Below are 27374 nucleotides of genomic sequence, written 5' to 3' on the forward strand. Positions count from 1 at the left end.
GGCAGCGCACGCCCCGACCCCCGCCCCGCCCCCCCCGCCCCGCCCCGCCTTGGGGACCAGGCCTCCATCCGGGCACCCCACCCGGCCAGTGACAGGAGAGCCCCCACCCCACTGCCGTCCCCAGTCCCCCCACCCCAACAAGTCCTTCGTCTCCAAGAGGTCCTCCAAGGTGACATTTGATACTGAGAAAAGATCAACCATGTATTATTCGAAGTCAATAAAGCGAATATAACACGGTCGATCTCCCTTCAGGTACCAGGAGAGGTGCGGAGCTGAGGAGCCAGCGCCTTGCCCGCGGGCCCCGCAGGCTGCAGCGGGCACGGACGGCTAGTGGACCAGGTGAAGTGCATTAGAAACAATTACTTTCCAACTGGTCGACCATCCATCCTGCACCCCAGAGCGGTGCTGATACCGACGTCCTTCCCGGGGTGCCTCGGCCTCCGAGATGGCCTCTCTGGTGGAATTTGATACCGAAAAGGGGTTCACCGAGCAACATTCGTCGTCCAGATGCAAAGTTGCTCGGGTAACCTCTCCCCGTGTACCATGGAGAGGCTCGGACGCTTGGGCTAAGGCAGATGCTTCAAGGTGGCCGTGCTTCCGGAAGACCCTCCCCCAGGGCAGCTTGAATGCCAGACATTCAGGGATGTCACCCTCGACAGGGATCCCCCCCACCCCCTAGTCAGCCAATGTCCCATCACCTCCCTGCAGTGAGCCAAATCTAGAGACCATTCCCAGAAGTTAAGCGCGAGACCTAGGTGAGATCTTATACTGCAGAGAGATGCCCACGCTTGGGCACAGTGCCCCGGATAGCTGCCCGCCCGCAGGAGTCCATGGACATCCGCAGTGCCCCCTTCCCCCAACTGTCCTATCCGTGGGCCATCTGATAGCAGACGGAGCTGACTCTGACGCAGAGTCGATGAAGGCGAGGTCAACCCTTCATCCTCTGACCCCAGAAAGGGCGACTCCAGGCCCCCCTGAACCCCACACAGGCCCAGGCCTCCCTCCAGAAGATGAGCCTTTGGAGGGAGCTCAGTGAGGTGCTGTGCGTGTGCATGATGCCGACGCCCACAGCTGCGCTCTCCGAGGTCCCACCAACACCGCCTCTGGCCCCACGTGGGCGTCGCCACCCCAGCATTCTTCGACGGGCGATTTATCAGGAAGAGACTGGTTGACCGTTTGATTAGCCTCATACACAAAGCCAAGTGGAACGCCAAAAATAAAGGAGTTGGGGGAAGGGGAAGAAAAAAAGCAAATGAATGGCAGATGACCTCTTTTCCAAAAAAAAAAAAAAAAAGGCAAAACAGCCCTGGTGTCAGAACACCAGCCTTGCTCAGAATTGCACATGTGACCAGAAGAGGCCCCAAATAATGGACCGGCCAGTGAGGGCTGGGGAGCAGGCGACATGCCACAAGCAGATTCTGCGTCCACCATTTTGTGAACCTGGGCGCGGGACCGACAACAGAATCCTTTCCCTGACGTTGGCATGAGTTTAGAAAGGCCTGGGGGTCTCGTTACAGTCAGAGCAAGAGGCCAGCCACCTACGGTCGGTCCTGAAGAGAGAAAACGTAATATGGACCGCTTCCCTTCAGGAACCATGGATTCTGACCTCCGGTTCTGAGACATTCCCAGAGCTGGCACGGCCTCCCAGAAGTGCTCATGAGAACGGGCTGGACAGTGACACCAGGGGGCCAGATGACATACATCATCAGTCTGTTCAGGGCAGGTCCTGGGGCTGCACCTATGCACCTAACCTTGAGACGGCGCCGGCTGCCTGCCACCTCCTGAGGGTTACATGGCTTCTGGAAATCCTCCAGGGCGGGGTGGATCTGGAAAGAGACCCATCATGCAGGGTTGGTCATAAATCAAACACACCAGCAAAGGACAAGCTCTTTTCACATCCCAAGTAGTGGTTTTGATCCCAGAAGCACCACCTCCAGGAGCACCTCATAAACAAGGCCCAGCCAACCTCCATGACCGAGTGACGTCTAGCCCCGACGAGGTGCACGTGTACGGGGCCAGCAGGGAGCCCTGCCGGTGCCAGCACTGGGAGCTGGGGCTGTCCCAGCCTCCGTGCTACTCAGTGATACTACTGGAGATGACTGTCCTGAAAGACCAGACCCTGCTGACCAAGGAGCCTCTGCCTCACTTCCAGGGTCAGCCTGCCACCCAGAGCCCCACAAGGGGACAGGAGACCAAGAGGGGGCACTGAGTGATGCACGGCACCAGGATGGCACCTGCTCTGGTGACAGCATGCACCTGGTTTGCCAGCATGTCACCCCTAAAGTCAGCACGTCCCTCTGGAAAGCTCTCTGGGAAGATTTGGGAAAGAGAAGGCCAGCGTGCTTTGACACCATCTTCCTACTGACCCATTGGCTCCACTCCGAACACACATGAATTTTAAAACTTAATGAGAATTGCATCAACATTGATTTTCATAAAAACGTGTTTTTCAGGGTGAATTCCATTAAACTAATCCAATTCCCTGCTTAGCTTTCCTGGCTGCGCCATTGAGCTGTTTTCATTTCTTTTATTTCCCTTGTTATTTTCTCCAAATCATTTTCATTAGGATCAATTCTTTTCCATTTAAAAATCTGAATGAAGATTTGATTCCTCAACACGGTCTGTCTCCATCAGATCTCACTGTCTGGAGCGGCTGCCACTGTCAATTTCATCCCACGGCCGCCATGTCTACAGTGTTCTCTTTCCCCAGGTCAAATGTGGCAGCTGACACGTTGTCAAGAAAATTGGATTCTCCTGCCAATTTGTAGTCAGTGGAACACGCTTTGCTTTGCTCTGTGCCATTTCAGTTGTTTTTTGTTTTATTTTGCGTTGATTATTTTTACTGCTCTTATTTAATACAGATGGGATGGATCACTGATAGCCTGTCTTCACTGGATAACCCACAAGGATATTGAGAACACTGTTGGGCAGGGGGATGGGAAGATGGAGAGACAGGGGTAAACAAAGAGAGAATGAGAAACTGCAGCCTTTCAAACAGTCGAGGGCAAACTCTTTCCTTCTCCGCAAGGTCAGAGGACCTTCAGGGAAAAAGTGGTAGAGGCAGAATGCCTTTGGAATCAATGGTCAAACGGAAAGGTGACTGAAGAGGGTCCAAGGTCAGAACTAAAGCAGCTCAGCACGGACACCTGCCTTCAAGTGCCCAGGTGACCCACATCACAAATCGAGCTGGGGTTCTCTGCTCAGCATCCATCCTCGTCCACTGGAGAGGTGTAGACACCCACAGCTACGCCATCCGGTCTTGATCATGGGAGAGGCGTAGACCCTGAGCTTGCCACTGGGTCCCGGAAGCCATCCCAGGCAGGATTTGATACTCAAACAAAAGTTGCCTTTGTGTGATTCAACATAAATAAAGCGAATTCACCAAGGGCAACCTCTGCTCAAGGCTCAAACGTCAGCAGGGCAAGAGCACGGACAAGATGCCTCTTCACCAAAGGCGGCATTACCTCCAGGATCTAGCTGCGCATGTGGCCCTGGGCGGGGGCAGGGGTGCTGACGCCAACTCCTGTCTCTGGAGAGGCTGGCACTACATCCAAGGAGCCCCTTGTGTGTGATTGGAACACGTTCTTTTTCATAAGGGAGGGAATCATGCGCCAGCTCGAGTGGCACCTGGGATTGTCCCCTGAGCTGGCCAGACGTGGCTGGTTGGGTGGGGTCACGAGCACACACATCACAAGTCAAGTTCATGCTTAGGGCAGCGAATGCTCCCTTACCCTGGAGGCGTGCAGACACTGAGGTCCCATCCCAAGGCGGGTGTCTCCTCCGGGGAGTCCCTGAGCTGGATTCAGCGCAGAGAAGGGAGCGGCCGTTAACGTAAGTGTTCTGACCACAGCAGTGTCCACCAGCTCCAAGCCTGCGGGGTCCCTGACCTGAAGACCAGTGACTCCTCTTCCGAGGTGGGGGGGTCTGCGTCATCGGGAAGACACAGCTGGTCCTTCATTCACTCTTCCTGCCAGGAGGCCTCAAAGAGGGCATTCGATAAAGAAAGGATGTCACCAGCCTCTATTCATTCAGCATCTCATCCACCTGCATAGCTAGGGACACAGTAGGCAGACCAGACAAAGACTCTGCCCCAAGGGATCTCACAGTCTAGTGGAGGGGAGCGAGCAAGGAGGGTCTGTGATGTGACAGCAATGTCGTAACATCACCAGTCGCCTCAAAAGCCGATGCATTTCTGCTTCACTATGTGCCTGATTCTGTCCAAACGCTTGGCATGTTACTGAGTTTTTAGACCTACCCTGAGTCAGCATTAACCCCATTTTAAGGACGAATAAACTGAGGCACAGAGAGGTGGCAGGTTAAGTCACCTGCCCAAGGTCACACAGCTAGCAGACATAATGTAATAATAAAAGCCATCACCATGGAAACCTGTCTTCAAAGGCCATAGATTCTCCCTGCCGAGGAAACCCTCTCCCCACCCCACAATGCACCACTGCCTCCCCTTTGCTGGCTTTCATTCCCAGAGGTCACCCTGAGTGGTAACACACACATAAGTGTGTGCCTTCCATTTGACCAGGCTGTTGGGATGGCACAGACGTCCCTGACTACACTTCAGTAACCACATACATGCGAAAAAAAAGTCCCTTCCCCTACAAAGTGCCTCATACCCAAGAGGACTCCTCCTTAAGCAGAGGCCGGCCGGCACGCTTCCTCCCCAGTGGGTCTTCAAGGAAGGGAGGAAAACGACGGTCACCTAAAAGGTCAGCATTGCCCCCGGGAGCTCTGGGCCGGGCGGCGCAGGCCACATACCAAGCACTTACGATCCATTTCCTTACCCTGGATGGGCGCCGGCCAAGACCTTCCCTTGTGACGTTTTCCCAAGAAGAATTTAGTACTGAAAGGAGATTGGCCATGTAATACTCATCATAAATAAAATGAACACACCATGGACAACCTCCATTCAAGTACCCGACCAGGGTGCTGGCTTCTGGCGTGTCCCAGACATCAGGCCTAGGGACGGATGGGATACCGAGAGTGAAGGTGCTGGCAACACACACAGGCAGTGAAACAAGTGTGGACCCTGGTGTCCCTTCCAGGAAGCCATTCAAGGGGGACACGCTGCAACCAAGAGGAACAGGGCATCGTGTTCTACACAAAGAGAGCGCCGCCGGGATGACCTCCCGTCAAACATGTCGTGGATCTACAGTGAAAGGACTGCCTCTTCAGGGAGGCTGGCATCACTGGCCCCTCGAGGTGGCTTACACACGGAGGTGAGTGAACATAGGTGACACACACATGGGGAGGCATGCACATGCTCAGCTCAGCCATCCGTCCAGGTGTGCATTCAATGACTGGCTCCTGGGTGCTGTAGGGCCAGATCTGATACCTAAAAAAAGGTCAACCATGTATGATTCGTCCAAAAAATCAAGCGAATGCACCATGGGAGACCTCTCTTCAAGTACCACCAAGTAGCTCTGGTAAGAAAAGCCCCACTTCTTCCTTCACGTCGGCACCGCCTCCAGGAACCTTCCCACGGATGGTCACACACGGAGGGTGAGGACACGACACAGAGCATCAGGAAGACGAGTGCTCTGCCGTCCAGCTTGGTCCACAGTCCCCCCACTCAGCCCGCAAAGGAGCCAACACCAAGGTTCTGCCCTGAAGTGGGCCTCCGCCCCCGGGAGTCCCCTTCATCTCCCAAGGTGGGATTTGGTACTGAAAAATAGGTGAGCCGTGTATGATTCATTACAAACAAAGCGAAGGCTACACGGATAACCTATCTTCAAGTCCCCTAGATGAGCACTGACCACGTGCCAGTGCCTCGTCTTCAAAGCTGCCTCCTCCCGGAAGTCTCCCTAAGGACAGAAGGAACACTGAGTGTTAGCAGACTGACAGAGAGGGCTGAGAGTGAAAGTACATACCTAGCAAGTTCAACCATCCCATCCTAGACCCTCAAGCAGCCTAATGTCAACGCCTTTGCCTGCTTGGCAGAATATCTAAGAAGCACTTCCAAGGAGGTTCCATGTGGAGAGGTCAAATGCGTAAGAATTCGTTATTTATCATAGCAGGGAACATTTCTTCATTTCATATTAGCAGCAAAGCTAATGGCAGTGATCCTTTCCTCACTTATGTCTTGTGTCCAGGAAACGCTCTGAAGCTGGAGTTCACTCTAAAGCTGGCTTTGCAATACTGCTCATAAAGAAAATGCCAGCAGGGAACTGAAACTTCATTATCTCATGGTGTGGCACTGACCTCAGAACTGTGGCTTCATCTCCAAAGGTAGGCATAACATCCAAGAAGTCTCCCTAAGGATAAATTGCACACTTTGGGTTAGTAGTCCAGTAGACATATGCTTAAAATAAATTCTCCATTGTTAAAAAAATTTACATACCTAGCAAATGGTACCAACTCCACGCCTGTCCCAGAAGGAGACACAACAATGAGGCATCCTGCCAAGATGGGAGATGACACTGAGAAGGCGGAATGTGGGTACGATTCATGTTAAAGAGACAAATGCAGAATACAGACGACAATGGAGAGTCTTCCATACAAAGATGGCAGCGTGGGGCCAGGTCACAGATTTTTTTCTCCTCCAGTATCTTATGAAATAATAAATGACCATTTAAGCCAAGCCAAGACCAACACATAGAAATAATAGAAGAAGACATTCTTGGAATGAAAGAACAACTAACTTGAGTGATCAAGATGGGATAATATGATTCAGAAAAACGGATAAAGAAAAGCAATGACTGAGCCAGATCCTGGTAAAGAGCTACCAGAGAACCCCCTCCTCCACAAACACAGGGAAGCCAGGGACGAACTGCAACCACAGCCAGAATCGGCTGATAAACAAACACATGGCTGCAGGGAATGAAAGAAAGGAAGACCCTCGGCTGCCAACGAAGAGAGAATTGAACTCATGGCAACAAGTTTGCCAGCGGCCACCAGGGGACATAAGGGATGCTGAACTAGAGACTTTGAGAGTCTGTGGCCTCAGTGTCTAAACAGGAACAGGAGATGTGACATTGGGCCCAAGAGAGGTGGGAAACTGGAAAGGACAGAACGGGAAAACTCTATATGGGCCCAGAGAAATGACAAGAGCGTTTGTTTCTGCCCAGGATGTCGGTAGATGAGTTCCCCTGGGAGAAACCAAGCTCCAGGATGCGGTGAGGATTAATACTTGTCAAAAGGCATAAGAATCCTTAGGCCAACAGACGAATAGGAGAGCTGGTCCCGACGGATGAAAGCCTTGGGGCGCCAGACAGAACCACATGTGGAACCGCATGTTGCGAAGGGAACAGCAGAACACCAACCCTTCAGCCCTCGCTGGTGATACCCTCACAATGAAGGTGACAAACCCCATGAAGGGAAGCACCATCGTGAGCCAAAAGACTCAGTCAGGATTAGCTCGTATGCCCCCAGAACTGAGGGAAACTAGCAATGAGTACCATTAAAGTGACTCGTTAAAAAGAACTGGAAATCATACAGCCAAATAAAAGAGTACAAAAAACAATAGGCAGATGAGGAGGCGTGCAAGAGCACTGCTCAGATGTTCTCAGAGATGGAAGATCTCAAGGAATACAGTGCCCCAAATCTTTCCAACAAGGTCTGTGGCGGTCCACTAGACGATGGAGTCCAGCTAAGCGAGAGGCATGTGGATGAGCCACATCAAACAGCTGATGAAACATTCAACGCAGGAGACAATGGAGCCGCAGCTACAAAGTCCTAGGGGGGAAAAAGCAGGCTGAGAATTTTATACCTAGCTAAGCTGTCTCATGTTTAAAAACAAGAGGCAGGTAGTCCCACAGGTACAAGCGTCCATGAGCCATTCTTGAAGAAACAATTATAAATGGAAAGCTCAGGAACAGAGACAGTTTAGTTTAACGGGGAAAAAAAACCAACCTAGCAGTCAGTAACGGATCCATTTAAATATCCACCTGTGATGAATCGCCTGCAAGACTTGTGGTTATAGACCAAAATGCAAGTATTTATAATGAAAAAATTGTATTGTACAGTAGAACTAAGAAACAGGCAGGAGGTGGCGCTGATTTCCTTATCTCTCAGAACCTCACGTGAAATGAAAACAGGTTAAGATACGTAATGATCCCAACCACCTCGTGTTTTACACAATAATTTTTCTTAATTTGACAGGGGTCTTTTAAGAAATAGTACTTCTTGCAGAAGAGCAGAAAACAGCTATCCGTTCTTCCCAGGCTTCTTCAGCTCACTCTTCACGTTACATTCAAATAAAACTACAGTTAACATTTTTAACAAAAAGATTAAGTACAACGTGATTCCACGTTTGTAAAATATCTGTCTCACTCTGTCTCTCTACCTTTCTACTTGGATATATGCTCAGACACTTATTTGGAAATTTCTGAAACCCTGATGGGTATTTCTGGGTGCTCAGAGACTGGGTAATTGTTTCCCCTTTTATTTACATTTTCTTATATTGCTTGAATTTTTATCGTACGTGTGTGTCATTTTTATAAATCTGGTAATAAAGTAAAATAATTATTTTTCTTTACAAGAAAAAGAGAAATCGAAAATAGAACTGCCCTCTGTCTTCCAACTTGGTAGGGCTTCCAGGCTGACAGATGCGGTGAGTCCCCCATTCACTTGGCGCAGAAGAGAAGCTGAAACCGTTGCCCCTTCCCTGACTGCCAGCATGTCACGAAGCCCTCCCTCCAAGCTAGGAGATAATGCTGATGGAGAAGTGAACTGTCTATTTTTTTTTTTGAGAAAAACAAAAACCCCAGTTGCAACATAGACACCCCTATTTCCCCAGTCACTTAGGGTCTTAAACCTAAATCATATGCTTCCTCCCCCAGACTGGCAAGGTCTTCCGTGAACAGAGTGAACAGGTGCCAGTGGCACCTGTCCGTGAGTTCCAGGGCCAACCACAGATTCAAATCCATTGGCCTGGAACCAACATGGGCGTGTCTTCCCCGAAATCCCCATCAGCTCCAAGAAGACGCCTGGTGAGATGTGATACCGAAAAGAGATCGACCGTGTATTGGGCATCATTAAATAATGCGAACTCACCACGGACAACCTCCCTCCGAGTACCATGCAGTGGCACCGCTTGTGGTTTCCCTGCATCCGCAGTCTGGGCAGCTTGAGAGTGGCCTCTGAGGTGGACGGGACACTGAGGATGAGTGGACTGACTGCATCAGTCCCCATGTCAAACCCATGCTCCCTGGTTCACCAACCCAGAACAGCGCGGACAGGAATGCCACTTCCTGCACGAGGCTGGCCATGCAAGCACTGCTCGCTAACGCAAGGGAGTCGGCCACACTGAGTCATCATACACAAAGCAAAGAGCTCTTGACAGACCACACGTTTGCAGGTAAAGCACTCGCTCCTGGGTAAACCTGGGCTCACCCTGGAGGAGTTCCCTGGAGGCTGTGAGGCGGAGGTGGGTTAGTAAACCAGGGGTCATACGGGTCCCGCCTACTGTTCTTTCCTACATCCCACGAGCTGACTGATAAGAGAGGCTTCTAGATGCCCCTTCTAGGTTGGATTCCATAGTTAAAAAGAAAAAATAAATAGAAAAGAAAAGCTAGCCACATGTATTTCAGTGTTAATGTTTTAAAGCCGGGGCGCTCTGACAGCCGCTCTCGCGTGCCCTGCGGTTGGCAGTGTGCCAGGAGGTCGCCTTAGGCTCAGCTTGGACCCCGGGGTTAGTGCGTCAGTAACAAGCATCCTCAGGAAAGTGCTGGCTGTGGGCTCAGCCATCCAGGCACCTACCTTGGCAGCAGCATCAGCCCAGGAAGCCCTCCGAGGCAGAATTTGACACTAAAAGAGAGGAGAGCCGTGTATGACTCGCTTTGATGAATCGAATTCATCACGGCCAGCCTCTCTCCAAGTACCATAAGTGAACACTTGTGGGAAGTCCACTGCCTGTCCTGCAAGGCGGCCGCCCTGTAAGAAGGGGTGGAGCAATATTGGGTAGTGGGCCGAGTGACATACTAGCACATTCATTGCATGCTCACCCGAGACGCACTTACCCTAAGTTGGGGGGGCGGGTCCCGCTGGCCCTCCTGGGTCAGGAGGGGTGCCATCCTAGAGCCTTCATCACGTGGGCGCATCGTGTCGCCCCTCGGGTCCTACGACAGAGCAGCCCTGCCCCGAGGACCGTGGCTGCTTCCCAAGGCGGGAATCCTCTCCATGGACCCTCCTGTGGAGAGACGGATGCGGGGGGTTAGAGGACGGGGGGTCGTGTCTGATCAATAAGAACCTACTCAGAGACCAGGCACACCCCTTGGAGGGGAGCTGGCCCTCTGGCTTCAGGTTCCTCCCTGGAAGGCAACGACCTGTCTCAGGAACACTTCAAGGAGGCTGCGGTAGTGAGAAGGGTGGACCGCCCGACGATGAGTCATCACATTTTAAGCAAACACGCCCCACTCCGCCCCCCGACCCCAACTGTCCGCATCCACAGAGCGGCCGCCGCCCCAAGTCCATTGCCGCCTCCCAAAGTTGGCAGGACTGCTTCCAAGTCTTCCGGGCAGGTGGGGTGGGTGCTGAGGGTTGGTGACTAGGTGGCCCATAGGGTGAACAGAGTGCTTGCCCCTCTGGTCAACCTGTCACACACCCTGGATGGTGCTGACACCAGCATCTCTTCCGGAAGTTGGTCTCTGTCCAAAGTCTTGTCAGGTGACCCTGGTGACAGAACCACAGCCATTCCCCAGAGGTGGCGTGGCCCACAGCAAGGCCTCCTCCAGGAGGAGGGTGCTCAGGTCAGTGGACCGGATGACTTACAGCTAGGTCAAGCCCGTGGCCCTGGCCAGCCACCCTTCTCGTCTTCTCCACGTGGCTCTGAACACAAAGACTTCTTCCCTGAAGCTGCCATTGTGTCTGGGAAGTGCTTAGAGGCAGTATTTGGTACTGAAAAAATTGTTGTCCGTGAATGATTCGTCATAAGTAAAGCGAATCCACCACGAACAACTTCTCTTCAAGTACCACAGACAAGCAGAGACAAGACAGACAGGGGGTCCTCTTCCACTTGGCCGACGGCTGCGGTCTCCTCCCGCCTCCGTCCTGTGGGCAGATTGGACACCGAGCATTAGTGAGATGGACGTGTGTCCTGAGAACACGCTGGAATGTGGGGGACTGTCCACTCACCTCCCCTGGAGTGGTGCTGACACAGAGCCCCTTTCCTGGAGATGCAATTGCATTCCTGAGTCCTCAGGGCCAGGGATTAGGAACAGGAAGAGGGGGCCATGTGCTGCACATCACAAGATGAACTCGTCACAGGTCAGGAACTCTCCATGTGTGCATGGACCCCAAGGTTTCTGAGCGGGGACCTCAGACTTCCCGACGGGGCACACTTGCACCTCCATCAGGCACAGTGAGGCACTGGCCAAGCGCCTCTGTGACTGGTGGGATCCACCAGACCCGGGGTACTCACGGAGAGTCAGCCCAGCCCAGGCCCTCAGGGTGATCTGAGGGAGGCTCCCCCAAACCCTTCACAATCCCGGGAGACCCCAATCCCTCCCCACCCTCTCCTTTTCACCACCCATCTCCCATGGGGAAGCCCCCAAGAAAGCAATTCCAAGAAGGGTGGCATCACAAGTCACTCACCCACCTTCTCCCCTACAACCTCAGACCAGCAGGACCACATTCCACTTCCCGCATTCACCACTGGAAGGCTCTGAGCCTCACACCCCAAGGCTCAATGTCAGAGCCCATCCCCCACCCTGCCTCCGTGCCGCACAGCCCCTCCACGGCACATCTGGCCCAGGGCCGTCACCATGTGCTCCACCTTCCACTCCTGGAGGGACGGCTGTCCTCTCATTTCCTGCACCAAAGCCTGGCAGAGGGTAGACGGCGTCCCTGCTCATCGCTCCAGACCGTTTTCCCTCTCTTTTCCTTTCAAAATGTCAGTTCTTTCCAGCATATTCATCAGACCTCACTGCCCACTCCCTGGTCACGGCCACATTGGTCGTCCCTGACAGCTCTGGGTCACCATCTTCCTCCTGGAACATCTCCTGCTTTCCACCTTGGCAATGACCACTTATCAACACTGGACCCAGCTCCCCCACGTAGGCTTGGGGACGGCCTCACCTCCAGTTACGTCTGCCTGCATCCTACCTGGCCCTTCAGCCCCACGGTCACGGCCTCAGCTTGGATCTTGGCAATACTGGTCATGACACCTTCTCCCAAAGTTCGACTCTCTAGAATCCCCACTCAGCGATGATCACACCTGCAGAACCTCTGGTTCAGCGCCTGCCCCACCTTCTCCCTCCTGACCCGGGCCAGGCTCATCCAGTCCAGCCCTGGATGGGTGCTGCCTCCACCTTTGGGACATCCCACGTGCTCCGTGGCTCCTGCCTCTGCGGGGGCCCCCATCCTAGCCTGAGCTCCCTACATCTATGCAACAGCCCCCACGCGGGCTCTTGATTGTCACCCTTGTGCTCAGAGAGAGACCTCTTCAACACAGGCCCCGCCTCCCTCCCTCCGAATAAAGTCCGCGTGCGCCCCACCTCTGAGGGGGCCTCTCTCACCCCGTAGCTCAGTCCACACCCGCAGAGCTTCTCGCTTTTTCTCAAGGACGCCAGGTGGCTTTCGTGTGCCACACCCTCCTGAAACGCTCCAGCTGACCCAGCCCCCACGTGGCTCCCATGTCCCCTTCCCAGAGGGACCTTTGCAGGCCCGCGCTGAACAGAAGCGCCCGCTCTGCGGGGGCGTCTTCCTCACACGCTGCTCTGCTGTCCTGCGCTTCAGAGTGCCTAACAGTGGGCCAGACTGCTTCACGGTTTGGTTTTCTTATCCATCTCTCCCACCAGATTGTCAAGTCTACGTGGGCAAGGACTTGACCTTGCTCACTGCTCCATCCTCAGTTTAGAGGAAACAGCTAAGGTCTAGAAGCATCTAGAACATAGTACACACTCGATCATTGTTTGTGAAATGACTGAGTCACTCCTCGTTGATTGATCAATTCAGGGACAGTTCATTAGCAGTGTGGTCACACCAGTAACAAGATGATCTGATAATGTCAAGAAAGAGCCCTGTTGAAAGAGCATCAGGTGCAAAGCAGTTGTTCCTTCCCCACAGCAGTTCTCAAAGCGGCTGGGTCTTGCGGGGCCAGGTCTTGCGGGGCCGGGAGCCAAGTGAGGCTCGTCAGAGACACAGAGTAGACTCTGCTCCGCTAAAACTCTCCATGCACCCTGGGAAGATGCGATGCCCACAGGTCTCCCTGAGGTTGGCAGTGCTTCCAGAAAGCCTTCCTGGGCAAGAGTGGACAAGCAGAAAGTCCTTCCTGGAGCAAACGCAGTAGGGACGACCAACTCGGTGTCGGCCGGCGTCGCCACTGGGCCCTCGCGTTCGCATGCTCTCCGGGGCTCCTTCTTCGAAAGGAGGGGCTTCACTCGCAACAGGCAGCGGGCAGTCTGTGTGCGCGGGGCTCTCACTGGTCAGCCCCTCAGGACGGTGTGAGGCAGATACCGGCATTCCTTCCAGAAGATCCCAGCCCTCCTGGGCAATCACCTTCCACATAGATCAGCTTCTAGTCATGGGTGCCACCAGGGAGTGCCATGTGTCATGAAGGACGCGTGTGCGCTGGGCTCTGCCTTCCACGTACATACCTTGGGTGGGTACACAAACCAAGACCTCCTCTCTGAAGGCTGGACGCTGCCCAGGATGCCCTCCACAGCAGTATTTGATACTGAAAAACTGGATGTCCCTGTATGATTCGTCATAAATACAGCGAACACAGCAGGGATAACCGCTCTTCAAGTACCGAAGGCTTATGCTGAGGAACCAAGTCTTCACCAGAGCTGGCCTTGCCTCCAGCTAGTCCTCCTGAGGACGAACTGGGGACTGAGGGTTAGGAGAATTGGACGTTGCCCGTTGTAGATAAAGCCCACTGGCCAACCACGTGTGTCAGTGCTCTCTGGCCAACCATGCATTCCTTCCCCTGGGAAGCGGCTGATGCCAACAGGTCTTCCCAGGAAGCTTCTGAGGCACGATCAAGACTTAAAAACACAAACTTTCCCTTCTATGACTCAGCATAAATAGAGCCAACCCGGCAAGAAGGTCTTTTGAAGGGCCAGGTACTAGCCTGGACAAGGAATCACCGCCTCTTCTCCCGGAGTCTGTCCTGAGAAGTCACTGGATAGGCAGGGACTGTGGATCAGTTGACATACATCATTGATAAAATGTATGTTCTCTGATCAACCATCCATTCCCCTATCATGGGCCACACCCTGTCCTCCGGTTAGAGTTCCAGTCGGAGTGCATCTCCATGTGGGAGTTTGTCCTGCAAAACAGCGGCTCTGATGTGATCAGCTGCAAACACAGTGAAGCCCCAACAGCCAGCCCTGACACGCTCAGCCTGGGAAGCTAAGCATTCAAGGCCTCGATGCCACTGCTGGGGACCCTGTGGCTTCACCCTCACTGAGCACAGGCTCTGAGATGCGCCATTCTCTCAAGCACTAGGGAAGGCCATTCCTCCTGAAGGTGGGATGATGCCCAGGAAGAACGCACTACGGCACTGCGTCTGTAACAGAGCAAGAGCGGCAGAGGCACCCCGCCATGGATGGTGCCTTTGGGTGGGGCAGAGCAGATGCTGATGGTCAGGGGTCACACCAGCCCTCCCTAGACTTTGGATGGACACAGAGAGCAGTAACCTTTCCCTGGAAGAGAGCTGCCTTCTTCCCCAGGCGGTCCTCATGGGCAGAAGAAGAGCAGGAGCTGAATGACCAGTGATACAGCCATACATACAGCATCCCCGGACCGAACCTCTCTCTTCGAGGGAGAGAGATGGGGCGGACCTGGCCCCCAAAGTCCCTACAGACGACTGATTGTGTTCTGAGGTCCCGGGGATCCTCACACGCTGACCCTCTCCCCGTGGACCCAGTGAGGGGGGCACAGAACCCTGCCCTGAAGGCGGGACACCTCCTCTCAGTCTTCCACGGTGCCAGAACATCCACCACACGGTTACGAAGAGCATCCCCAAGACCTCACGTGCCAACGCCGACAAGCACACCTGCGTCCCGTCTCCAAAGCTCGGGTCACTTCTGCGCAATCACCTGAGGACGGAGGAAATTCCCGTGTTGGTGGACCAGGGGCACGTCCACCGATCTAGTGCATGCCCAGGGCCCACTGTGCAGTCACATACCTGTGGACAGGGCTCTTACTGTGAAGCTGGCGTCCCCAACAGGCGTCTGTCCTGAACTGATTCTACAAAAGGACTCGTCTGCTGGGCTTGTCACCACAAAGAGAACAGAGCCACGAAGATGGGGAGTTGCGGGGCTTTGCAGCCACCCCCAGGTGTCAACATGGAGAGGATCCTGCAAGGGGCAGGGCCCAGGGGCGCCACCCTTCACCAAGCTTGGGATCCTGTCCCCGTAACCAGGGCTGATCCCAAAGCCAGCTCTGCGCGGGAGGCGCTGTCGGGTGTAGAGGCTGAGCAGTCTTCCTTACGAGCGAGGGAGGGAATGCGGGTCGGGGCCAGTCTCTTCAAGGGCCTGGTGGTGGGACAGGAAACCCCGCTGGCTCTGCTGGCAGAACCTTGTGGAAACCTATGGGAAGAAGTGGACCCGGGGGTCAGTGACCCCGGAGACAAACAGGGAGGCAGAGCAGAAATCAGAGTGCCTTTCACCCACCTGGGAAGATGGTGGCTCTGTGCCCGGGGAGCTGCCCCCGATGGGGCTTGACCCTCGGAAGTAGATTGTCCTCAGAGAAGTCTTTGTGAAGGAAGTGATCTCTCCTCGAGTGTCCCACAGGGCGGAAACCACATTCTCCCCACCAGGCTGGAGCCACCCTGCAAAGGACTGGGACTGGAGGACCAGAGCCAGGAGAGCTCCAGCCCCGGGGTGGGGCTCACCGGTCAGGCCCCACTGACTGGCCGGCCATGCAGTGATGTGGACTCAGAAAGTTCCAACCACAGATCCGCAAAGCACCACCCCCCAACCCCACATCACACCCGCACTCCAAGGCAGGCCGGACGGAACAGGGCGGAGAGGGGGGTGGCTTTGTACAAATCATCCAAACACATCCAGGTCACTGCAAAACCACAGCAAAGCAGCACCGGGCCCCTCCCACCACCAGCCGGGCCCCGGGCTCCCAGCTCACACAAGGCACACGCTCTCACGTCTCCTGTGCGGGCGGCCCTCCGAGGCAGAGTTTGATATTCAAAAAGAGGTTAACCATGTATTATTCATGATGAACGAAGCGAACATGACACGGATAACCTCTCCTCAAATATCCCTGAATAGTTCTGAAACGAAAACCACGGCCTCTTCCCCACCGTCGTCTTTGCCTCCGGAAGCTTCTTCCCCGCATGAGCTGAATCTCAGGGCCAGGGAGCCAGGTGCCCACATCCTGCGAAGAGAGCCCACGTGCCAGCATCAGTCGTCCGTTCCCATACCCTGGGCCCCGGGCCTTGGCTTGGCCCCGACCCCAAAGTCCAAACACCCAGACTGGAACCACCGTGCACAGAAAGCCTCCCAGAACAGATGCAACCCCACACACACACACACACACCAAAGCCTCCTCCGGGCATTCCTAGGAGGTGGGGTCTGATGGCTGGAAGAGGCCAACAGATAAATTCGTGTTACAGGTAAGCACAGCCGTCATGATAATACCTTTTTTGATAAAACAGAGTGCATCACAGGTCCCCGAGACAGGGGCTCCCCAAAAGATGGCCTCAGTTCCAGGAACACTGCTTCGGACTGACTGGAAATGGAGGATCACAGATGCGATGGCTCCAGCTGTTGACCCGGCACCTGGCAACTCAGTCTTGCACGGGGCTGACACAGGTGGCCTCTCCCTGATGCAGGCCTTGTATCTGGAAAGCCCTCGGAGGCAGGATTTGATTATAAGGGAGAGTGATCCCATGACGTTTATGCATAAGCGAGCTCATCGCAGAAAACCACTGTTCACGAACTGAAAAGCAGGGTGTCGGTTTGGGAAGTGTTCTCGCGATGGGCGGCGTGTGGAAGAGGGAGAGCAGGGGACACACATCACAAATCAAGCACACCATCTCCAGCCCCAAACTGTTTTGAGCGTTGTCCACTGGCCAGTAGCATTAGCATCACTTGGGAACTTGCTAAAAATGCAGAATCTTGGTCCCTGAATCAGAATCTGCCTTTTAACAAGATCCCTAGGTGATGAAAATCTTAGAAGCATGTTAAAGTTTGAGAAACACTGCTTTAGCCAACAATTCATACACAGACACACACACACGCACACACATACACATCCACGCACACACGCGTGCACGCACCAACCCAGAGATGCCGTTGACCCCAGTGTCTGATTCCCAGGGTCTGTGTTCCATGTGAGAGTCTCTATGATGAAATGAGTCCAAAAGAAGCGTGTTACCGTGCCGTGTCCATCAGGAATACAAGAAATAGTCAACAGACAGCTCCTCAGAGGGACCAAACGGTAGTGGCTGCAGGAAATGGACTGTGCTTTCCTTAATTTTGCATCTCCTCAAGGAAGTCTTCCATGCTCAGAATTTACGCCAAAGATCAGGGGGTGTGGGACCCAGATGCCCCAGTCCACTGTCCAGCCGCCCAGAGACACTTGACAATAGCATCTCCAAGGAGCTCCTCGTGGCTGAGATTCACTAACAAGAAGAGAAAGACGGACAAGTAACAAACGAGCTCTTCCAAACAGCTCTGAGCACCGGAATTGTGTCCCCTCCCGAGGCTGGGATTCGCTCAGGGAAGTCACACTGACGGCTTGCATCCTGAGGTCACTGAATTAGTTCTTACAGCCCTTCACTTGCGCTCCGTGGTGCGGCAGGCGCCCAGGTCCTCTTGCTGAAGTAGGCACCGTGCTTGAGGAAGCTTGTGAAGTGAATCTGGATACTGAAACAGTGGTTGTCTGGGATGAATCACCATAAGTAGAGAGGCCATACTACGGACAGCTGTTCTTTACACACCACAAGGCTGTGCCCTCCAGAAGAGCGTGGCGTCTTCTCCAAGTCAGCGTCCCTTCCAGAAAGTTCTCCACAGGCAGTCTGAACAAGGCAGGTTAGCGGGTCAGCGTCACACAGCGAGATTCAGCCACATGCTCGGGGGTCAGGCATGTCCTCGGGCAGGGGAAGGGGAACCGATACCAATGACCTGACCCTAAAGTTGGCTTCCTGTCCAAGCAGCACCTTCAAGGAACAGGATTCGATGAGCCTTGAATGCTGGGTCACCCACAGAGCACACTCGTGACCAATGCAGGTTAGTGGCAGCACCAGGGAGCCCACTGGCCCCTTGCCAAGCTTGGCCCCGCCTCCAGGGCCCCCTGGCTAGCGCGCTGGTGTCCGCGCCACGGCCAGGCGCGAGCCCCAGGAGGGGCGACACACGCGTCTCTTTACAGAGCTTGTCATGGGGTCCAAGAAGGCCGACGAGCCAGGATTTGATACTCAAAAAGAAACTGTCCTTGTATGATGCATCACAAAGAAAGCGAACACACCAAGGATAATTTCTCCTCGAGTATGAAACAGCAGCGTGGCAGGAACACCGGCACCTCCAGGTCTCTGGCTCAAGGTTGCACAGTGACTACAACTCAGCAAAGCCAGGTGCACGCACACGCACCACGCATGTGTGCACACACACCACGTGCACACTCACCACGTGCACAGCAGACACAACGCATGCATCACGGACGACGTGTCTCTGAGCACCAGGGAGGCGGCACGGCGCTGCCCCTCGCTCTGCTCGGCGACCTCGCCCGAGGGTCCCGCAGAGGGCGGACGGCTGCTGAGGCCAGGAATCCGAGGACTGTCCCCCTTACCCGGAGCAAACAAATGCTCTCAGTGGCCCCGCTGTCATGGGCCTCCTGCCCCCACTGCACTTGGCCTAGTTTCCGAAAGCCATCACGGGAAGGCTGTCCTGCTGATCTTCAAGAGCCTCGCCACCCCCTGGGAACCCCAGCGCCAGCTCTGGGCTTGGTAATCCACTCACATACCTGAGGGAGGGTTTGCCGCCCACACCCCAACATAGCTCCAAAACACCAAGGAGAGAGTTTAACAAGACCGCCATTACAACAGTCCCCTAGCACAGAGCATCCCGGCTACGACCTGGGAGGGGCCGAGCGCCAGGCTCTGCTCTAAGCCACGTACAAGTCTCAAGTCCTCCAGCCCCCAGCAGCCCTCTGGTCCCCAGTCCGCGCGAGAGCCCGCGGGCACCGCTCGGCGAAATCCTTGCCCGAGGGGGCGGGTCAGTCAGCGTCAGAGGCGGGGCCCAAGCGCAGGAAGCCGGACTCCTTGGTCTGCGCTCTTGATACTGAAAAAGTGGATGACCCTGTACGATTCGACACGAGCAAAACGAACAGGACAGGGATAACCACTCTCCAAGTACCAAAGGTTAGCACGGAAAAAGCCGCTGCCTTGGAGGGACGGGGCAGGTCTTCAAGGCGCAGTCCTGCAGACGAATTAGACGCTGAGGGTTAGTGGATCAGTCCACCTGCGCCGCGTAGACACGTGCAGTGATGGCGTAACCGCCGCCCACACCCACCCCGACCTAGGGGTCTCCAGACCCAGACCGCACACACGGTGCATGCCTCCTGACGGCCCCCCGCCCCGCCGCAGAAACGGGAGAGGTGCTGTTCCCAGGACCACCGCCTTCTCTCAAGTCAGCCGTGCGCCCGAGAAGGCACCTCTGCAAAGTGGTAACCCTGAAGCAACATGCCACACACCAATGGACACACACGGTCATGCACACACATACCGAATCCCTTGCGTGGACTGGGTCCAAGGTTTGATACTCACAGAGAGCTTGCCCTTGTATATTCTATGCCAAAAAACCGAATATACAAAGGGCAACCTCGCTTTAAGTACCAAACAATAGCATTGGGCAGGTCCATCGCTACCGCTCACAGAGCTGGCCTTGTCTCCCGGGAAGCATCCTAGGGGGTGGGAGATGCAGGATCGGCAGACCAGGGGGCAAACACTTCCTGCCAGGTGTGTGCCCACCCGCCTGCTCTCCATCCCACGGAGCCCAAGGAGGGACGGAAGCCAGTGCTCCTTCACTAAAATCGGCATCATTTCCAGGAATCACTCCCAATTAGGATCTGTTCCTGAAAAGGAGCTCGACCCCATGGCCTTCAAGGGCACGCCCAGCACTCAGCTTCTCACTTTCTGCAGAACAACCCTGGGGGTGGACCCACATGGGCACCTCCTCCAGGAAGTCCTCCTGGTAATGCACAGAGGGAAGGGGACTGGATGAATTTTCATCGCAGATAAAGCAAATGCCCTGTGGTCACCATCCCACCATTCCTCCCACAGGGGCATAGCTGTCAACGTCCAGCCCCAGCACCAGCCTCCTCCCTACCCCCAGGAAGCCATGCTAGGAAAGAGTTCATACTGAAAAGGAGTCAAACTCCATGGACCACCCAGGAACGGAGACAGCAGACCCACGACCAGTTCCCTGTGGCGGCCTCTGCCCTCAAGAGGGCCCCTGTGAAGAAGCAGAAACTAGAGGCCACAGGTGAGCAGGTGACCTAACTCACCCCCCAGGTGAGGTGCTCACCTCTCCCAGACGACAGTTGCTCTCCTCCGGGGGGCCGCTGCAATACCCCTTCCCTGATGCTGGCCTCAGGGCCAGAGGACCCCACGGCGGTCAGGCTGTGCGAGGCAGATGGTCACACAGCCCAAGAAATGTCCTCATACAGAACCAAAGCCGTCTTCTTCCAGCCGTCCTAGAGATGAACGGAATGCAGGAAGGTCAGAGGACCAGAGGACGAACGCTGAGACAGGAATACTTCCCTCTGACCTTCCCGCATCCACGTACCTGGCCCGGGGTGACGACTCCCGGGCCTCCTTCCCAGAGCCGTGCGGTTCTCGTGGAGGACGCCGTCCAGGCAAGGCTCGAACCGCAAATCACAGAGAGAATAGTTCTTACAGATTCGTCTCAGGGACCCTGAGCAGGAGAGTGTTCTCCCAAACACCGGAGAGGAGCACTGTCAGGCAAAGCTCAGCCTCTTCTCCAAAGTGGATGCTACCTCCAGGAAGCCCTCCAGGGTGAACTCGCAGGGGTTGGTCCATCTGACTTAGAACCATCACTAACACAGAGCTCTGTGGTCCACCTTCCCTCATCCGTCACCCTTGTAAGGGTCTGACATCAGGGTCTCTCTCCTGAGTTTGACGCTGTCCTGGGAAGCCTCCTGGGTATGACTTGGTGGTGACAAAGGGCAGGTCCACATACGAATCACCTTTGAAAAAGCAAATCACCACCACAGTCAGTGTGGACAACAGACAGCACACACAAAAGCCGCCCCTGCCCCCGGCCCTGCCGGCACGGCCTGGCCTCTGGGCTGTCCCCCAGAGGAGGACCAGGGCCTGCATTACAGCTGAAGCCCACGCTGGGGCCTGGGAGGCTAGGACATACCTGAGAGGGGCTGACAACAGCATCACTGTCCCGAAGACGGAGCTGAGTCCAAGTGCCTTCCCGGTCAGAGTTTGATACGCAAATAAGAGTCTCCCCCTGTATATTCGCCATTAATAAAGTGAACATACAAAGGGTATCCTCTCTTCAAGTACCAAAGAGCAGCTTCAGGGAGCACCACGCCGCATCTTCCCCAGAGGGGGCTCGCCTCCTGCCGGGCCTGAGACCAAGGGGGAGGGGCCGGTGACAACACTGACCCTGCACACGGCGCCCCGGCCCGCACTGGGCTGGGCTTCCCAGCATCTCTCCAAGACAGGACTGTCTCCCAGACATACAAAGTAAATGTCCAATGCTGACAACCCTTCCTGGCCTGCAAAACCACTGCCTCTGCCCAAAGCCTCTCCCTCCAGGAAGTCCCCCTGGTGACACAGTGGCTGCTGGGAAGACACAAGAGCATGCATTGTTAAAGAAAAGCAGTATAAGCGAAAACCAACACACTCTGGATCCACTGCCCGCTCACAATTTGCATAGCAGTGTTAAGACGAATGTCCTTTCTCCCGAACTTGGCATTCTGTCCAGAAGACCACCGAGCTGGTACTCAAAAGCACTCATCTAGAGCAAAGTTCACCAAAGGAAAGTGGAATCCCCACGGGCCAGCTCTCATCAAACAGATCATGGCATCAGTAGCCCCGGGTCCTCCCGTCACTGTTGGCAACAAGGCCAAGGGGAGGCCCGTGGGCCGAGAACCAGGGCTTACAGTCCCAGGGCAAGTGCCATAAAAACACGGCGCCCTGGGGCCACCCCGGTCCCTTACTTCCCTTCTCTCAAGTGGATGTTACAGCCCAGAAGCCAGCCCGAGGATGCCCTGGGGATGGAGGCCTGGGACCCCAACACATCCAGGACAAACTAGACACTGACTTGCTGTTGACCCTTCTTTCTCATATCTGGGACGTACGCTGACCGTGAGGTCTCCTCCCTGGGCCTGGCACCCCGTCTGGGAAGATGTGCCAGAGTAGCAGCTCGGGGACACTTCGTCATCAAGTTAAGCATCAACGTTCTCCACACAACAGCAGCTTGGAAAAGGAAACACTGCCCTCGCCAAAGTCAGCATCTCGTCCCGAAAGTTCTCTGAAGGATGCAGGGGATGAGGAGGGCGAGAGGCCAGGTCACAAACAGTAAGAGAGAGCTACGTGCCCCACGGTCAACCATGCGCTTGCCTACCCCATGGCAGTCCTGGCCTCTGATGCTCCCTGAAGTCCGCCTTGTTTTCCAGATGCTTTCCCAGGCGGGATTTGCTCCTTGGAGAGAGCCCGCCCTTATCCATGCGTTACAAATGATGCAAACACAGGCAGGGAAATCTCTCTTCAAGTAGCAAACAACCCCACTGGTGGGAGAGCCACTCTCACGGGGACAAAGTTGGCCTCAGCTCCAGGAGCAAGCCTAAGATAAACAGATCCGATACGCGGGGTTAGCGGGCAAGTGACGCACCGCTGCGTGCGGAGTTCGCACCCGTGGGTGGATCACACATCTCTTCCTTCCACATCCCAGGGAGCAGTCCCCCGACCAGTGCCCCTTCCTAAAACTGACCGCCTGCCCAGGCATCCTCTAAGATGACTGCAGAGGGCATTCTGGAAAATGCGTTATCAACATGGCGAGCACACGGAGAACAGGAGTCACTCAAGGCCGATGACGTAACCTGAGACCACAACCTCGTAACCACACAGCACAGGCCGAGCGCAAGTCAGCCAGACTCATCCCCTGCAAAGCGCGAGCTCTGTCACTGTCTGTCCCTGCTCCCTCTCTTCTTTGATGGTGACGTCCCATCCTCGGAGGTTTCCAAGCAGCATTTGATACTGAAAACGTGGATTTTCCTCTATGATTAATCGTAAATAATGTACTCATAGAAGGAGAATCTACCTTTTAAATACCAAAGAAGGATTCTGTCCAGGAGAACTCGAACCTGCGCGTGAGTCACCAAAAATGAAAGTCACGTAGGACAGACACACCTCCACAGATATGCAGACAACAGACCCACAACGTGGTCTTCACTGAGAGGGCTGCTCGGCCAGACGTGGCTCTCAAGTGTGGGTGAGCTCCAGGCCTCCGTCCTTCATTAAGACACGGCATGTGGTCCACCCAACATGCACTCACCTGCCCGGGCCCCGGGGCCCAGGGGTGGGGCTAGCCCTACAGTCTCTCCCCAAAATACTTCCCAAGCAGCATTTGATACTGAAAACATGGATTTTCCTCTATGATTATCTCTGAATCACGTAAACATAGAAGGAATATCCACCTTTTAAATACCAAAGAAAGTCTGAATTCTGGAAAGGACAAAACTACCCACAATTCACCAAACACGGAAGCAAGACAGCAGAGCCAGCGGCGCCCACTCCCGGGCGCCACTGTGACCACACGGCTCAGCCTCCCGGCCCGGCCGGCTCCTCAGCGGGAGAGGGGCCGCTGAGGGAGATGCGTGGCAGGGCTGCGGCGGGAATGAAGCTCGTGTCCTGCGGCCCCCGCGCCCGGGGCTCGGCCCGCCTCGCTCCCTAGACCACGGGGTCAGTCCCCAGAAGGCTTCCTGGGCAGCATTTGATACTGAAAATGCGGATTCTCCTCTGTGATTAGCTAGCAAGCATGTAACCACAGAAGGAAAATCTACCTTTTGAATACCAAAGGTGGACCCGACGCACAGTGCGTCGGAAACGAGTCCCTCCACACAGCACAAAGCCCTGCGGAGCTGCCCCGGAGACACTGCGATGTCGGACCCCAGCCTCCGCCCTGAGTCGGCAGCTCGGTGGGAGGGTCTCCCCAAGATGGGGTGAGGGGCGGTCCACAGACATATGGCACAAAGGGGGCACATGAGCTGGGGTCCACCGTCTTCCACTTACCCTGGAGGGGCTTCCCCCCACCTGGCTCCCCGGACGGTGGTTTCAGTCCAGGAATGTTTCCAAGCAGCATTTGATACTGAAAACGTGGAATTTCCTCTATGTTTAACCATAAATGACATAAACATAGAAGGAATATCCACCTTTTAAATACCAAAGAAGGATTTAGTCCCGGAAAGCATGAACCTGAACACAATCCGTCAGAAATACTGGTAACACAGGACAGGCGCCCTGAGCGTGGGCCTCCGGTGGGGTGGGGGCGGGGGGCGGCAGGGACTGTCAGCTCCAGGAGGACACCTGTCCCCTCACCAAGGGAGATGTGGGCTGGGATCACCTTCCCTTCTCTCCCTGTGTGTGTGTGTGTGTGTGTGTGTGTGTGTATGTGTGTGTATGTGTCTGTGTGTGTGTGTGTGTGTGTGTGTGTGTGTGTGTGTGTGTGTGTTGGCGGTGGGGTGTTAATCTTTCTCTGTCTTCCCAGTAGGGGATTTTGTGTTCAGAGATGTTTTAAAAGCAACTTTAGATACTGAAAATGTGGATTTTCCTCTATGATTAACCATAAATCCTGTAAACATAGAAGGAATATCCACCTTTTGAATATCTAAACACTGAGCAGCCATGGGGAGCCCAAGCCAGAACACGACTCAGCAAGAATCAAAGCCACTCAGGGCAGTCGAGCCCTGTCTAAGTCCCATGAAGGAACCCTGACGTCACATCCCGGCCTTGTTGGGTCCAGATGATGGACCGGATTCAAAGGCACACGGTTTGGGGTCTGTCTGCAGTCACTCCCCTGCTCAGGGGAACCCTCATGTCTCCTCCCCACTGGGGATTTCATGGCCAGGAGTACTTCCAAAGCAGAATCTGATTCTGGAGAAGTGGATGTACTTCAAAACTTCACCATAAATAAAGCAAGTGCAGCAGGAATAGTCACCCTTGAAGTTACACAAATGCCACAGACAGAGAGAAAACTCTGTGAAGTTCCTAAATCAACGGCAAGTCTGTGAAGCCCTCCTGAAGCACCGATGGCACAGGGCACAGAAAAGTGTGCAGAACAGTCAAGCATCCTTTCACATACCTTGGAGGGATGAAGACATCAAAGAACCTTCCAGAGAATGAGACTTGTGTTTGGAAGGTCTCAACAGGCAGGAATCAATGAGTCTGATGCAATTGGCTGTTGGGATATATGAGACAACAGATCACAAACAATATTCCTTCAAACACAATGAGGGGCAGAAAGGCAGGATGTTCACCAGCAGCACCCCCCCCAACCACTAAAAACTACACAACCTCCAGAAAAGTCATTTTTCAGGTGGACGGGGGGTGTGCTTACTGAAATAGGTGCTGTGAGTCCCTGCTAAGGCGTGCCTCCAAAGCAAACAGTGACTCAGCAATAATCCTGACTCAGCCCCTGATCTGCAAGGTTGCCACCACCTCCAGGAGGTCCTCCTAAACACAGATTCAACACTGAAGACAAATGGGCCCAGCAGCATTCTTCAGAAACAAGGCATATGTCCTGTGGCCCACCCTCCACCCACAGCCCACAAAGAGGCACCAACACCAATCCTGCTTTTCTGAAGCTGGAATTGATCAAAAAAGCCTTATCCTGCAAGAGCAATGGCTGTCACAAGGGTGGAGTCAAGCACCCCTCCTAGAGATGAATGGACCCCAAGGGTAGTGGACCAGGTCACCCTGTCTCCTACAGAGCCAGAGCCCCTGCCCCACAGCCACAGCTCAGCAAGGAAGCTACCCTGACCCCCCAGTTCCCCCAAGCACAATCTGTCATAAATAAAGCAAACACACTGGGCCCAGTGTTTCTCACGTACCAGTGGGAGCAGTGCCACGCCCCCCAGGTTGGTATTTTCCCCATGAAGCCTTGCCCCTAAGAAATGAGACGTGGCTGGTTTGGGGATCAGAGGGTCTAAGCCTGTGGCCAGCATCATTCACGTACCCATGAGTCGTTCTTACAAGCATGGCCATGAATGAGGGGAGTATGCTAGCAAGGAAAAAGTCCCAGCTGGGTTTCCAATTTTAATTGAAATGCGGGCAGCCAGGCAAGTTCTGGCACAGACGTAGTGACTAGCAAGGAACTCCTCTTCAGGGATCCTGGGAGAGCAACGTCAACCTGCCTGTTGTCTCTTCCAAGAAGCTGGCATCACTCTGTGTCCTGCTAAGGCCAAATGGCAAGCTCAGGCACCAGGGCCAGGGAGCTGGTAACTGTGTCTGCTCACTGCCTGGCATCACCCCCTTTCTTCCCCCACTGCCCACATTTCCTCCTGGACCGGCCTTCCCGGACAGCTCTTCCTGAATAAACCACCTGCCCACAAACTTTGAGGAACCCCTTCCAAGTCTAAGACAAAAGTATGTCTTAACAAGAGCAGTCTGGCCTCCAGGGAAACCATAGAAAGATAAATCAGAGACAAGTAGACAAGATGTAGGGACATTTGAAAAATGTATAAAGTCTTAGAGTCTCTGTAACTTTCCCCAAAAGAACATTTTCCCTTTAAAAAGTTACTATTAAAATGAAGTTATTAAAATAAAAAGTGATTAAAAATAAATATTAATAAAATCAAATTATTATTAAAATAAAATATTTAAGTAAGTTATGTACTAAAACATTGGTACACCTGCCGATGCATACTCATAAAAACTCCCACAATCATTGCACATTTATCATAATTTGTTCAGTGTGTATCCATGTCTCATCTACTCTTTTAGAGGTTAAGCTGTGGAAGCCAAGGGCTGGGAGAGCGTACATTCCAGGATTCTTCTAAAAATCTGAAAACCTTGTTAAACATGTTTTTGTTCACATTTATTTGTCAATTTAAAAAAAAAATTGGCATTATACAACCTAACTTTTCACATTTAGAGATTTAGCTTAAGAAACAGGATTATGTGGTAATTCATTCAATAAATTCTCCATTCTCCAAACAAAAAATAAACAAAGGAAAACACTCGCCATCTGGCTAGCCATCTGTTCACACTGCCTCGGAGAGGGGCTCACGCACACACACGCTCCGCGCCCGAACCTGACACCGCACGCAGAGAGTCCTTCAAGAAGGCATTTGATGATGAAAAGAGATCAACCGTGCAATATCTGCCACAAATAAAGCAAATACATCACGGACAACCTCCTTTCGAACATCTCAGACCAGTTTCTGCGACACGCTTCTCCTCCAGCCGCCACGCGTCCTCCTGCAAAGGAAAC

General features: G+C 54.0%; 2 long non-coding RNA genes across 32 annotated transcripts in view; both read right to left on the reverse strand.

Annotated features, from left to right (window-relative positions):
* Positions 1-147: 147 nt before the first annotated feature.
* Positions 148-11430, reverse strand: LOC141577871 (uncharacterized). Its single transcript, XR_012507342.1, has 3 exons — positions 9969-11430; positions 3732-9756; positions 148-1826 (listed from the first exon to the last, which is right to left on the reverse strand). It is a non-coding gene; the product is annotated as an uncharacterized LOC141577871 (long non-coding RNA).
* Positions 11431-11554: 124 nt separating this feature from the next.
* Positions 11555-27374, reverse strand: part of LOC105079931 (uncharacterized) — a 175443-nt gene continuing 159623 nt past the window's right edge. For 30 of the 31 annotated variants that reach the window (XR_012507365.1, XR_012507362.1, XR_012507361.1 and 27 more), the window contains 5 exons: positions 21291-27361; positions 20694-21114; positions 16548-20601; positions 15567-16284; positions 11555-15482 (listed from right to left, as the gene is read on the reverse strand). This is a non-coding gene — a long non-coding RNA (uncharacterized LOC105079931). The remainder of the gene's footprint in view (positions 15483-15566; positions 16285-16547; positions 20602-20693; positions 21115-21290; positions 27362-27374) is intronic. The other variant, XR_012507347.1, reaches the window with a different exon arrangement.

This window comes from Camelus bactrianus, chromosome 6 (genome assembly GCF_048773025.1).
Source record: "Camelus bactrianus isolate YW-2024 breed Bactrian camel chromosome 6, ASM4877302v1, whole genome shotgun sequence".
Taxonomy (NCBI): Eukaryota; Metazoa; Chordata; class Mammalia; order Artiodactyla; family Camelidae; genus Camelus; species Camelus bactrianus.